The 15,252-nt window shown below is 45.9% G+C and overlaps 1 protein-coding gene across 2 annotated transcripts in view; it reads right to left on the bottom strand.

Annotated features, from left to right (window-relative positions):
* Window positions 1-5,953: 5,953 nt before the first annotated feature.
* LOC309526838 (uncharacterized protein) overlaps window positions 5,954-15,252 on the bottom strand; it is a 35,315-nt gene continuing 26,016 nt past the window's right edge. For both annotated transcript variants that reach the window (XM_082213123.1, XM_082213124.1), the window contains 2 exons: window positions 10,719-10,895; window positions 5,954-7,627 (listed from right to left, as the gene is read on the bottom strand). The gene's annotated coding sequence lies outside the window, so the exon portion shown is untranslated. The remainder of the gene's footprint in view (window positions 7,628-10,718; window positions 10,896-15,252) is intronic.

The raw sequence follows: 15,252 nt of genomic DNA, 5'->3' as shown, positions 1-15,252 counted from the left end.
CCTACTTAGCAGTAAGTAATCACTAAGTATCAAAATTAAATAAATAACTACTTTCTGCCTTTTCCCAACACCCCAAAATGAGCTGCCTAAGGCAGATTCCTCTCTCTCCCTAATGTTAGAGCTAGCCCTGGCTTTCCACCTAGGTACATGCGCTGGGCAGAATGGCCACACCATAGTCAGAAAGCCAGCCTGTAATTGTGGTTGTGAGGCAGGGGATTATATGCATTTGGCTTTGGCAGAGGGGCAAAATAGTAGGCTGCTGTATTGGAGCAGCAAACCAGGATTGGTTTCTGGTGGAAACAGCTGAAGTTGAGCTGGCCGAATGGCAGCGTCTTTCCCTGCCCTTGTCTTGCTGTGTTTTCTGCACGTCTCCTTGTGTGTTGTTGGCTCTAGGGTATTTTTAGCTGCTCTCTTCTCTCTACAGGTCTACTGCACGCCTCTCGACTGACTCAGTGGCACCAAAATCCCAGTCCCTGGAATTGGACTTAGCTCATCTTACAGCTCTGTTTCCCTGTGTGTGAGACGTGCCAAACTGTAGGGCAGCAGCATACAGGACTGCCAGCAGGGGTGGATGAGAAGGAACTATGCTGTGAGCAGGGGGGATGGGCATTATGAATGAGAGGGCTGCACCCTCAGTGCTAAGCTCCAACTATGCTCTGGCCATTGCAGCTGCACTTTGAAGGGAAAGGGCTTGGGTGCTTTTGCCCTGAGTCACTAAGGGAGGGGTTATTTAACTGCCCATGGAAGCATGGAGAGTCAAGGCTCCACATACTTGCTTAAAAGCTTGACTTGCAGTCTCACTCTTATCCTCACACTAAATAAGTTGGGAAAATCAGACTTCTAATGGGCCCAGAAGGTGAAAAACTGTCACGCAACTTTGCTGGTTTACTCAACCCTGGAGGCAAAGCAGTCAAGAATCTTAATTTCACTTTGATCATATGTCTATTTACGTATTTTTTACACTTGGCAAAGGAAAGCTGGAAAACAAAATATTCATTTTTTAAACTGAATTCCCTTTTCAACCCAGTCTTATGGTTGGAACAATTACACATGTAACTACCCAGAGATATGAATTCTGGAAAACTGAATTTCCCACTGAAAATCAGAATCAGAATTATGTAGTAACAAGAATGAGAATTCCCCCCTCTCTAAATTTCAGAGTTTCAAAAATTATTCAGTCAATACCATTGTGGGCGGGGGTGGGGAGCTATCTGCGATAGTTTCCATCAAAGTACTTTACAACTGTAATCCCAGAGAAGGAATGAAAGTACCCTCTGATTTAGCCAATATGATTATGACATCACTGGTCTGTTCCTCCAACTATTGCTTATCAGTCTACACTGGGGATGGATCAGTAATGCAGCACCTGTGAGTTCCAGTGTACTTTCCAGTAGCTCCTATGCTGCCCCTCAAAAATCTACTGTAAGGGGCTGTATTCTTTCTGCCCAGTTCCTGTTTGCATTGGCTCAGCCTGCGCCATATCCCAACAGAAGCCATTTCTTGTTTGGCGTCAGTGGCACTTCCTTAAAATTCCAAATGCACCTGCTGACCAAAAAGATTAGTAACCCCTGGACTATAGGTATAGAGTTCAGTTTTCACCCTCTCCCCTGCGCCTTTGTTAGAAACTTCCTTACTGGGCAGGCCCCAAAGTTTTATCACCAAGTGATAAAGTTCAAGTTTTTGTGAAAGATGGAGGATCAAGTGTTGCTGAGCTTGACTCGTCGCCTCTCTCCTTCCTTTCTTGAGCAATCTGTGGCCACTTTGGAGGACACAAAAATCCTGTCTTAGCACAGCAGACCTAGTGTGGATGTGGAGATTGCAGCCCTTATTATGTGTGGGAGATTGGGGGCCACTGAGGACTGTTCTACACCCGCATCTCAAGAGACTGAAGGAATGCACAGAAAGTGGGTGGGTGGAGAACTGAAGGCGGGAACAGCATCCAACAGGAAGGAGTGTTAGATCTGAGGAAAGGAGAGGCCGGAAAGTGTTGTCTGTTGCTGAGGGAATTCCCCCTGGTTGCTGGGGGAGGGAGGCCAGAGATGGGATCAATAGAAGGGTTGCCTTGCTTCTGAAGTGTGAGGAATGGGGGTTGGGTTGAGGTTCCTTTCACTTCTTTTAGGTCATTTTAGTTTAGATGGCCCAAAAGAGGCATCAGGCAATTTTAAGAAAGAAAGAAAAAGTATTTTGGCACTTTAAAGATTAACAAGTATATTGTGGCATAAACCTTTGTGGATTCAAGCCTACTTCATCAGATGCCTGAAGTGAAATCTTATTTGGCATGTAAGGAAGGAGAAAATTGCAAGGTGAGAGTTGAATGGCAATGGGATGCAAAAATTACAGTCAGAGATAATTAGAATTTAAACATATGCTTACATAGGCACACGTTTTACAGTAGCAGATTAAGTTATTGCCAATCATCTCAGCAATACTGACTGAACAAACACCTTTAGTGGGGCAGGGAATCGTTCACAAGAAACAGACATAGATAGTAAATATATACTGGTATCAACAAGCCAATTAACATATATAATTTATTCCCAGTCCTCTAAAAAAATGAGGTGCCCTGCCCTGAAATCCTTGCTCTTTAATCCTAACTGTGACAGGCTGCAGTTGTTTGATGGAGGAAGTGCACTCTGTGCATGCTTATTCTGCACAAATTCCAAGGCTCAGCCTACTAGAGCTGACCTGTCCATAAATTAAGGTTTGCTCTCTAACTCCAACCAACCCATTCTCTCCCAAGTCACTACTTCTGAGTGGAGGAAAAGATTTAATTAGTGTGTTCTCTAGATAGCAAGAATTTTTCTGTCTTTCCAATTTTCCTTGTAGTTCCATAGTTGTGCTGTTTACTTTGTTAGTATCTATAATCTATAACTGCTGCTGTACCTTGTGTAGTTTTTAATTAAAGTAGGAATCTGGTTGGAAATGTGAATTTAAAGTGTAAAAGGTAAAGGGACCCCTGACCATTAGGTCCAGTCGTGGCCGACTCTGGGGTTGTGGCGCTCATCTCGCTTTATTGGCCGAGGGAGCCGACGGGCAGCTTCCGGGTCATGTGGCCAGCATGACTAAGCCGCTTCTGGCGAACCAGAGCAGCGCACGGAAATGCCGTTTACCTTCCCGCCAGAGCAGTACCTATTTATCTACTTGCACTTTGATGTGCTTTCGAACTGCTAGGTTGGCAGGAGCAGGGACCGAGCAACAGGAGCTCACCCCCACCCCATTGTGGGGATTTGAACCGCTGACCTTCTGATTGGCAAGTCCTAGACATTAACACAAATTGTTGGGAAAGTGATATATGAAGGCTCTTTCAGGAAGTCTTTCATGTACTCCTGGTAGCCTCCTACTCTGCTGACAGTGAATATTATATCACACAACTGAAGTTAAAGGTGTGAAAATCACAAGGAAATACAGTGTAGAATCCTTTATTTAACATGCAGTTGCCACAGCTTCTCCTCAACTGCCATGATTTTCTGTTACAAGCACCAATTAAATCCTTGTCCCAGGAAAACTCCATGAAACCCCTCACACAGCACAAGTAGCTGTCAATGACAGTATGGTTGAGAAGCTGAGGGAGAGAGGCCTATTACAGCCCAAATGCTCTTTACCAATTAAAGGTGGTTTTAACCCAGGAGCTGTGTACTGATGCAGCTAGCGACATTTGGCTGTAAATGGTTAAAATCAGCCTTGACCGTTGGACTCCTCTGTCATGCAGTCATGGAGAGTAGTGTGTGGGCAGCGAGCAGGCAGCATAAGCCAGAGTTGCTATATTCAGAAAAGATATATAGAAACAGAACAAAGAACCTCCACTTTTCTCATATGCCTACATTGAAAATGTTTTTTTAAAAAACAAAAAAACAAACAAACCATACCTTTGAACGACTGATAATGGCCATTTGAATGCATAGGTTGCTTTGAAATGGTCATAGGAACACATACCAGTTTTCCAAATTGCTATTAGAATTCCCAGGCCTTCTCTCTCTCTCTCTCTCTCTCTCTCTCTCTCTCTCTCTCACACACACACACACACACACACACACACACACACACATCCTGACCCATTCCACATTTGTGTGTGGTGCAACTGTGGCAGTGAAAATAATTACAAAAGCAAAGCCACAACATCAGTGGGGCCTTTTCACTTTGTCAGGTGATCATGCCTCCTTAATCACAGCTCTGACTTTCTCTTCCTGTTGATCTCTTTCTACGTTGTCAACAAATTCTACCTTTAGCTGATCTGAACAGCAGAGGTTTCTTCTCCTCTGCTGCCATTCAGAACAGCTGGTGGGCAGATGGGAACACTCTAGAATCATTAGCTTGTAGAGTTGGAAGGGACCCTGAGGGCCATCTAGTCCAACCCCTGCAAAGCAGGAATGTCAACTAAAGTATCCATGGCAGACGGCCATCCAACCTTTGCTTAAAAACCTCCAGTGGAGAGTCCACTACCTAATGATGACCAATCACTGTGGAAACCTCAGAACAGAGTGCCCCTTCCTGTTTTATGAAGCATCCCAACTGCTTCTCAGCATTTTTGAAAGGCGACAGCAAAGGAAGAGCTCATACTGAAGGAAAGTTCTCCTTCTCCACTATCTCAGTGTTTCCCAACCGGTGTTCCGCGGCACACTAGTGTGCCGTGAGACGTTGCCTGGTGTGCCGTGGGAGGGAGGCGGGCGAGTCGGGCGGCGAGAGGCGGGGCGGCGGAGGCGAGGATCCGCGTCGAGCCGGGGGCGGCTCCGCGGTGGTGGTGCCGAGGTTTCTCTCTCCATTCTCCCCTCACACACACACACAGGAAATAACACAGGATCAGCTGACAGGACCCGGCCAATGGGGCGGCGGTGGGGCAGCGCGCGCAAAAGGGAGGAGCGGCGGCGCAGGGCGGGAGGGCGGCGCATTGCGCATGCTCAAACCCGCCCTCCGAGGCACAGAGGGGAGCTGGGCAAGCGCCTTCTTCAACCACGCGCTCGTTTAAAGAGGCAGCGCCCGGACAGAACAGAACTCTGTGCCTCTCGCCTAGGGATGAAGGCGGGCACCGGCTTAAGCCAGTAGTAGCCTAATAATGCATCAACTTCCGTGGGACTTCCAAGTAATCACAGTAGCCCAGAGCCTCCCTCCCCAAAAGGAGGGGGAATTACAGCAGCGCAGGCGACTCCTGCGTCTCCCCGATATTTAAGGCTGCCATCCCTCGTGCACACTTACGCGGGAGCAAAACCCCGTGAACAAACTAGGGCTTACTCCAGAGTAAATACGGGTAGGATCTGGCTGCAGTTGTACAAGAAGAAGCAATTGATAACATTTTCTATCTCGCGCTTCAGCCGGAAATGCTGCTACCACAGTTTCCATCCCCTATTGCTTCCCTTTCACTATATTATCTCCCCTTCCCACCCCCCACCCCGCTGGCCCGCCAAGGGACGGGGGGTTGTGAGCAGAATCATAACGGGTTCAGTCAGAGGCAACGGCTTGAGTTGTCCAGATCACGGCTGGCACCAAAGGGTGGCGAGGTCTGGCCCGCCATCCTAACCCGCTCATGGTTCTCCTATAGGTGGCACTCAAGAAAATTAGAATTTGGAGGCAGCCCAAAAGAGTTCTTCCTGCCTTTTCCAGGTGAAGGGGGGGCACTGTATCTGAAACCCGTTCTGCCCCCTCCCCCACACTTGGTGCCATTTTCATCTACACATGCAGCAGAGTAAGTTGACCCAGAATAGTACCAATTCAGATGGCAGATGGGAGAATGACAGTGCTGAATGCTTTCCCATGTAGAGCAGTCCCTGCAAATAAAAACCTAGCATATTTGGAAGAGGGATGCTAGCCTAACCATTACCTTCTATGCTGTTACTATTTTTTAATTTTTTTTTACATAAGTAAAAAGTGACCTTTCCCCATCTGGCATGGTGGTGTGCCTCGAGATTTTTTTCATGAAACAAGTGTGCCTTTGCCCAAAAAAGGTTGGGAAACACTGCACTATCTGACTTCTCCTAGCTTTCCTGGCAGTAACCTACCATGAAATTGAGAACACTGCTCATCAGTTAGGCCCCCAGGGCTACTGACACACCACACAGATAGCAAGGCGATGCACCAGGCGACAAATGCACACCCTTGCAAAGAACATACCTTCACATATGGAAGCTTCCATAAGCACACACCGTAATAATACATATTCAATTGTATGTTCTGAATCACATATCATTCACATGTTAAGTTATAAACCACCCCCCCATGTTTTGAACAATACATGAAGTTATCAATGACAAAAACATAGGTCCAACTCATCTGTGCGTATTAAGCAAATACATATTAATTTTTCATGCACAATGCCATTGAAAATGCATGAACCCATTTCATTTACTCAAAACCCAAACCAACTACAAGCAAAGGGAATTTTTACAAGCATGCATCAGAACAGCAGGTGCTATTCAAGTTCCTGGCACTGGTGGCATACTCCTAGCAAGACATCCTGTGGTCAGCTTATCTCTTTCTACTTTGTTCATGTAGGATAGTGTCCATTATCTCTGGAATGTGTGACTTGGTCAGCCAATACACACTATGGTCTCACAATCATATATCAAGGCAATTATCATTTTATTTTCCACTTGATGCCATTGCTAGTTGAACCACTGTCGCATCACAGGATTTCCTGTGCTGTCACGATGCTATGCTCTATAAACCAAAAGTTTAGCTTAGTCTTACACAATTGCTATCACTGGAGCATCTGATCAAAACATATACATGGAAAGTCTTCTCGTCAAATCCCTCCACAAACACTTTTAAAAGTGTTGTGCAAAACACCAGTCTCCCAACCTCAGCCACTCATCTGCAGCTCCTTATAAAATGATACTAGGGCTCCTAGAACTATAGAGATAGCACTACATGAATGCTACGTAGTACAGGAGGATTGCATCTTACACACTTTTAACTTGCGCAATTTCAACCATACAACTACAAGGTTGAAGGCTTGCTTGTTTAAATCATGCAAGTTCAATGCAAGTAAGCTTTTTTCGGTATGGAAAGAGCTTTTAAGCTCTCCGCCTTGCTTGGGGTGGGGGGCAAGGTTCACTCAGCATGTGGCCTCTGGGATGCCACTGCTGTCACCTGGAGCGCAGCAACTGGAGGAACAGACCAGGGATATTATAACCTTCTCAGCCAATGGAGGGATGGGGAGGATTCAGTCTCTCCTGTTGCCAGGCAAATTTTATTAACAGCAGCGATCCTTGCTCCTCTGTTTATTGAGTATGTAATTGATGCAATGATAGGACTGACAGTGAAATCTGATCGTTTGAAGAAATCTTCATTGTAAAGAAGTCTATGTGGGATGCATTCCATCTTGTTTACCTGTGTCCCATATTACCTCAAGCTGCCTCCATCAACTATATTTGAAATTCTGCCACATTTCTGATTGTAGAACTCAAATCTTCAGGTGTCTGGATTTCAGTGAGCAAACATTTAACACCTAAGGAAGGCTATTACTTGCTGTCTTAGAAGTTTTTGTTCAGCCACTCTGGAACTTCGTTGCTGTGGGCAGGATGCTGTTATCAGAAGGCCACAGTGACAATGCAGTCCTCTTTGGCATTTTCACTATCAAATCCAAATTGTGGCATGTGCCATTCTTACCTGTCAGTGGCTGGCATGTGGGTTTGCACTGTAGAAATGCATAAGTAGAGAGTTGTCTTATCTGCATTTACAGACTTCTGTACCCAAAGTCTAGGCTGCGTGTCACTTATTTATTTATTGCATTTATATCCCACCTTTTTCTCTAAGAAGCTCAAGGTGGTGTACACTGTTCTTCTATGCTTCATTTAATCCCTACAACAACCCTGTAAGGTATCTGAAGAAGTGTGCATGCACACAAAAGCTCATACCAAGAACTAACTAAGTTGGTCTTTAAGGTGCTACTGGAAGGAATTTTTTTATTTTGCCTGTAAGGTAGGTTAAGCTGAGAAGCAGTGATTGGCCCAAGGTCACCAGGTGAGCTTCATGGCTGAGTGGGGATTTGAGCCCTGCTCTCCCAGTTTCTAGTCCAACACTTTAACCACCACACCACCGCACTTCACTCCCCACCCCTATCTCAGCATTGTAGACATAACCTTGCCACTGTGTGCAACTGTCCCTCTGAGTAATATCCTACTGTAGATCCCCAAGTCTGTGATTTCTCAGCTTATAAGAACAACTCGTTCCTTTTGCCGGAGTTATTTGAGAACATTATTCTTCTCTCCAAGCCCAACTAACCAGCCTGAACTCCAGAGGAGCCAGGAATTAAACTGCCATGCTGTGTTTTAAAACTGTTGGGATCCCTGGCCGTTATCCCTGGAAGGCATGGAGACAAGTTTTGTAGCCAGGTTGTATTTCCTTTTAACATGTAACTGGGCCTTTGAACTCTCACACAACAGCCCAGCCATGGACTGGCCCGACCAGTTTATACTCAGAGGGTCATTGTTCTGAGTCATTAAGAGATATCTCCGGGCCTGGCTCACTACCCACCCACATCCTGCCATACAAAAGAGGGCAGAGCATAAACAAAGGCACCCTCTTAATGGAACAACTGTGCGACATTAAAGAGCCAAATGTTTCAAACACAGTACCTGCTGCCTTCGGTCACAGAGGTGAAGCACAGCGTCTGGCCACATTCAGCTTTTGCAATACGTGCATATTTATAGGATGAGTTCAGCTTCCAGTATCTGGAGCAGAGCTGAGCTGGGGTATCGGAAATCGGCTATGCAATTTCTGCGCATGCAGAATGTTGCTGACAGCCTCTGCTATACAACCCCACCTCTAGCAGAGAAATGACTGACCAGGCAAACTTGAAAGGATGGGAAAACAAACTCACATCTCATTCCATTATCAATTCTGTTCATGCAGAATCCTATTGTCTGTGCCGTCCTCCGCCCTTCATGGGCTTATCGGAGGAGGCAGGTATGAACGTATGAAGGGGAATCATACTGAATCCAACCACCAGCCCATCTAGACCAGTATTGCCTCTTCTGAAAGGCAGCAGTTCTCCAAAGTCTTCCTGCAGATATCTGTACCAGCTACAGATCTGGGATCCTCTAAATGGAAGATGTCACAGACTGAAACTGGGAAACTGAGCAAAATACTATATATGTTGTACCATTGTGCCATGGTCCCTCCACATGGAAGAGGAGGGGATAAAGTGGGCTCCTCTGTCTTCTTTCGGTTACTTACAACATGTTACCATTAGCATTCCCATTGAATTTGAATTGATGCTTTGGAATTATGGTGCTGGAGGAGACTCGAGAGTCCAATGGACTGCAAGAAGATCAAATGCATCCATTCTTAAGGAAATTAGCCCTGGAAGGACAGATCGTGAAGCTGAGGCTCCAATACTTTGGCCACCTCATGAGAAGAGAAGACTCCCTGGAAAAGACCCTGATGTTGGGAAAGATGGAGGGCACAAGGAGAAGGGGACGACAGAGGACGAGATGGTTGGACAGTGTTCTCGAAGCTACAAACATGAGTCTGACCAAACTGCGGGAGGCAGTGGAAGACAGGAGTGCCTGGCGTGCTCTGGTCCATGGGGTCACGAAGAGTCGGACACGACTAAACGACTAAACAACAACAACAACCATTAGCAGAGAATCCCCCTGAAATGCCTGCCTGAGAAACTTCTTTTCACCCTGCACTTAAAAACTGACCTCATTTATATCATCACCTTCTTCTGCCCATTCTTGAAAGCAAGGCATTAGACATATAAAATTAAGATTAGGAAAAAAGCAGAGCAGATCTAACTCTGTGACCTCTGCAACCCAAGTCTTTCTAACCAGGAACATTTCAGAAGTGATTCAAAGAACCCCAGGCCACTAAGCTGAGTCTCAGGATTTACAACGAAACAACTTGTGTGCACAGCAGACTGGAGTCTAAGGGCAAAGGTATCCCTAGCATTGTGTAATCTTTATTGCCACTTTGGTTTTAGTCTGCTGAGCTACCCCAAAATAGTTTTCACTGATGCAAAAACTTGATGAAATCAAAGGGCCCTGATCTATCTAAAAGTAGTCATAGCCTATCCAATTAAACCTAATGGAACAAGAAAGTAAGAACTATCCCAACTCAGTCCATTTAGCGATAATAAAAATAGACACCCTCCACCCCTGCTTAATACAGTAGTACCTCGGGTTAAGGACTTAATTCGTTCTGGAGGCCCCTTTTTAACCTGAAACTGTTCTTAACCTGAAGTACCACTTTAGCTAATGGGGCCTCCCGCTGCAGCCGCGCTACCACCACGTGATTTCTGTTCTCATCCTGAAGCAAAGTTTTTAACCTGAGGTACTATTTCTGGGTTAGTGGAGTCTGTAACCTGAAGCGTCTGTAACCCGAGGTACCACTGTAGTCTAACTGGATACAGTGGCAGACTTTGGGCTTTAAAATTTAAGCAGTGCCCTATGTGAGGCCAAAATTTGCCACCACCACCCCACCTCTTGCCTTCTGTTGCTCATCATTGTTGCAGCAAACCCTGTGGTGTCCTCTCGGCTCAGTGCCCAGTGAGGGCAAACCAGTTGCACTCCCCTAAATTCACCTCTGCTGGTTAGAGCATGGATTAACAAATTTGCACACACATAGTTTGGTCCTTTGCAATGGCTCCCTATAATATATTGGGACCTTTCTTAGGTTATCCAACACTACACCAAATATTTTAGCCACTTCAAGTTCTTAGTTGGGCTCTTGTGACTTTGTGCTCAGTGTCATACTTCTTGTTATAATAGTAAAATAGGTCTCACCTTACGGAAAGAGTGACAACTTTCTGGGTATCAAACTGTGTTTGCAGCTTTTTGGAGTTGCACAATCTACAGACTGGCCCTTCTCAGTATTTTCCTGTGTCATTAGAATCCTTGAATAAAGGCTGGGAATTAAGTCCACGGGAATTAAGTGTAGCCGAGACCTCCTGAAATGATGAGCTGGTTGTTGGATCAAACAAAAACAACAGAGACTTGGATTGGTTAAGTGTTCCTAAACCAGGAATTCCATCTTACATAGCTTGAAATTCCATGCAAAGTATGACATTTTATATATATATATATATAATTTTTATTAAGTTTCCAATATACATTCCACCAAAATTTAACATCCATCTCTAACATATACATATTTTAGACTTCCCTCAGCCTGTCTGACAATTTTCCATATTATCACAATTACTCACATTTCTTAAATTTATATTGCACTTTAACAATCTTAATCTTATCATATCTTTTAAGCAATATTTCTACCAGTCATTTTCACAGAGCTTCTTGAAAGCCAACAAGCGTTAATTGTTCCTCACATATGTTTTTGATATACTCTGTAAATTTATTCCAGTCCTTGGTGAATCTCTGATCGCGTTGGTTCCGAATTCTCCCTGTTAATTTGTCCATTTCAGCGTGCAAAGTATGACATTTTCATACACATTAAATTAATGTGTTGCATAGAACAGTTATAATTTTGCAATCTTAACACGGTGCTGGACAGAGGATTGTGTTGAAGACAACTGAAGAATGTCTGGGAAGGGTACTTCACATGTTGCAGCTTTAAGATGTACACTTATACACCATCTCCAGATTGCTCACAATTTTGTGACATTTTGGTTAGCCCTCATAAATTTATTCCTCTACGGTGATTTTGGTATTCCTCCCACCCATTGATCAACACGGCTACCTACATCTAAAGCTGTAATACCTGATGTCCACATGCAGTTTTTTAAACTCCAAGGAAATATACCAGGGCAGTCTGCCAAGGGTTTTGTATGCTCTTAATTGCTACAGTTTTAGCAGGTACACAACAAAGGTCTAAAACATGTACCAATTAAAATCACAATAAGCAAAGCAGCCCTCAGAGAGGAAGGGGGAAGGAGATTGTGGGGAAGGCAAAATAGGAAGCCTTCTGTCTTTTACTGGAATCCTTAAGTGAAGGATTTTATAAACCCAAAGGCTTGCACATTCCCCAGTAATACTATCTGCATTTCTTGCAAATGATCAGCCTCTCCTTCCCTGGGGTCAGCCCAGCAACAGGCCAAACACCTTCCCCACCTCCCAGTGCTTTGTCAGCAGGTGGGACATCCAGGATGGAATTGGAGGGCTGATCATCTGCATCTGTCATTCTTGTCCATTCCTGCTCTCTGTGTGATTCAAATGGCTGGGCTTTATCTGGCAAACAGATGAATGACTAGGAAGGAATGTTTATGGGTGAGGGGAGATAAGCAACTGCATTCTCCAACCTTGCCCAGACCTGCTGAGAACTAGTGGCCAAATCCTCTCTCACCTGCCAGCAACTCAGTAATGTTTCCAGTTCAAATACAGCAGCCTTTTAATTTGAGCAATGAAAGAATGCATTTATTCCATCACACCTTTGTCCCTGGTGTAAGAATCTTGCATTTGCACTCCACAGAGTAGAGAACCCAAGCGACACCACAAGCTACGCACAAAGGCTCATTTTCCTCACAATGTGTCAGGCAACAGCTCCCTTGTTTAGGACAAAGACCTAGCGAAGTCCATAATACGAAAAGCAATTTCACAAATGCTGCTTAAAGCACTTTTGAATCTTGCTCGCACTGTATGAAAGTCAAAAATACATTTTTAAATGTGCCGGTATCAGGTTTTTTAATCAATTTACAGCCATACAGGAAGGTGGGTTTCAAATCACATTTCAAACTTCCTGCATCTTTCCAAAGAGATTGATAATAATAATAATTTATTATTTATATCCCGCCCATCTGGCTGAGTTTCCCCAGCCACTCTGGGTGGCTCCCAATCAAGTGTTAAAAACAATACAGCATCAAGTATTAAAAACTTCCCTAAACAGGGCTGCCTTCAGATGTCTTTTAAAGAGAAGATAGCTGCTTATTTCCTTCACAGGGTGTTCCACAGGGCAGGCGCCACTAACGAGAAGGCCCTCTGTCTGGTTCCCTGTAACCTCACTTCTCACAATGAGGGAACCGCCAGAAGGCCCTCGGAGCTGGATCTCAGTGTCTGGGCTGAATGATGGGGGTGGAGACGCTCCCTCAGGTATACAGGACCGAGGCCGTTTAGGGCTTTAAAGGTCAGCACCAACACTTTAAATTGTGCTCAGAAATGTACTGGGAGCCAATGCAGATCTCTCAGGACCGGTGTTATGTAGTCCCGGCGGCAACTCCCAGTCACCATTCTAGCTGCCACATTCTAGATTAATTGCAGTTTCCAGGTCACCTTCAAAGGTAGCCCCACGTAGAGCACATTGCAGTAGTCCAAGCGGGAGATAACTAGAGCAGGGGTCTGCAACCCGCGGCTCCGGAGCCGCATGTGGCTCTTTTACATCTTTGCTGCGGCTCCGGGGCGGATACTAGCGAGGGGAGGAGGCGCATTGTGCGCCTCAACACTCCTCACTGTGGCGGGTGCTGTACTGGATGTGACGTCGCATGGGGGCGGTGCGTGCGTTAGTCACGCACCGTCCCGACGTCACCTTGCCGCCCGCTGTCAGATCGTGGCTCCGGAGATATATTTGTTTTAAATGTCGCAATGGTTTTGCGGCTCCCAGTTGTTGTTTTTTCTTCGGAAACGGGTCCAAGTGGCTCTTTTTGTCTTAAAGGTTGCAGACCCCTGAACTAGAGCATGCCCCACTCTGGCAAGACAGTCCGCAGGCAGGTAGGGTCTCAGCCTGCGTACCAGGTAGAGCTGGTAGACAGCTGCCCTGGACACAGAATTAACATGCGCCTCCATGGACAGCTGTGAGTCCAAAATGACTCCCAGGCTGCGCACCTGGTCCTTCAGGGGCACAGTTACCCCATTCAGGACCAGGGAGTCCCCCACACCCGCCTGTCCCCATCTTGTACTTCTGTCTTGTCAGGATTCAACCTCAATCTGTTAGCCGCCATCCATCCTCCAACCGCCTCCAAGCACTCACACAGGACCTTCACTGCCTTCACTGGTTCTGATTTAAAAGAGAGGTAGAACTGGGTGTCATCTGCATACTGATGAACACCCAGCCAAACCCCCTGATAATCTCTCCCAGCGCATTCATATAGATATTAAAAAGCATGGGGGAGAGGACAGAACCCTGAGGCACCCCACAAGTGAGAGCCCAGGGATCTGAACACTCATCCCCCAACACCACTTTCTGGACACGGCCCAGGAGAAAGGAGCGGAACTACTGTATAACAGTGCCCCCAGCTCCCAGCCCCTCTAGACGGTCCAGAAGGATGTTATGGTCGATGGTGTCAAAGGCCGCTGAGAGATCCAGCAGAACTAGGAAACAGCTTTCACCTTTGTCCCTAGCCCGCTGGAGATCATCAACCAGTGCGACCAAGGCAGCTTCAGTCCCATGGTGAGGCCTGAATCCCGACTGGAAGGGATCCAAGTGGTCCGAATCCTCCAGGCGTGCTTGGAGTTGTTCAGCAACCACCCGCTCAATCACCTTGCCCAAGAATGGAAGATTTGAGACTGGGCGATAGTTGGCCATTATGACCAGGTCTAAAGATGTTTTTTTAAGAAGCAGTTTCAGTGGGTCTGGGAAGGCTCCCTCGCAGAGGGAAGCATTCACCACCCCACGGAGCCCATCACCCAGCCCTTCCCAGCTTGCTTTTATCAGCCAGGATGAACAAGGATCAAGAAGACAGGTGGTTGGTTTCACTCGTCCAAGCAGCTTGTCCACATCCTCAGAGGTAACAGATTGAAATTGATCCCATATAACATGACTAGACAGGATAAGTGTGTGGCATGGCTCTTTCCTACTTCCCCCTCCTTTTGAAGGACTGCGAGCATCAGTGGCATCATTGACCATTGCTGGACTCCAGTGAAATTGGCAAGGTCTACTTAGTGGTTGTTGATGTGCACCAGCACTGTTGTTCACATATCCGTCTTTTTTCAAGGAAAGACACAGGCATATTATGGCTTCAGTCCTATACCCATGGAAAACAAGGGAACTTGGTTCTGCATCTATAGGATTGCACTCTAAATTGACAAGGTTTCCCCTTGAACTTGCCAGTTCCACTGATAAGTTACATTAGCCTTTGCCAACCTGGTGCTATGAACTTTCAGAATCCCTAACCACTGGCAATGCTGGCTGGGGCTGATGGGAGACATAGTCCTGGATGGTACAACATTGGCAAAGGGAGAGTCACAGATGGTCAAAATGAGAAGACCTTTTCTCTAACTTTGTCAGTTTCTCTAGATTAGAGGGAAGAGGGTGGTGGCAAACAAAATCCTACTGAGATGAGAAGAGTGCAGAAAGAGGAGGAGGGAAATTTCACATTATCACCAGCCACACTGTGCTGTTATTGCGTCTGTGTCTAGTCACAGGGCAATG

Source organism: Podarcis vaucheri (genome assembly GCF_965113315.1).
Source record: "Podarcis vaucheri genome assembly, chromosome: 2".
NCBI classification, from domain to species: Eukaryota; Metazoa; Chordata; class Lepidosauria; order Squamata; family Lacertidae; genus Podarcis; species Podarcis vaucheri.
The sequence above is the reverse complement of the archived record's forward strand: the minus strand, read 5'-3'. Positions and strand labels throughout refer to the sequence as shown.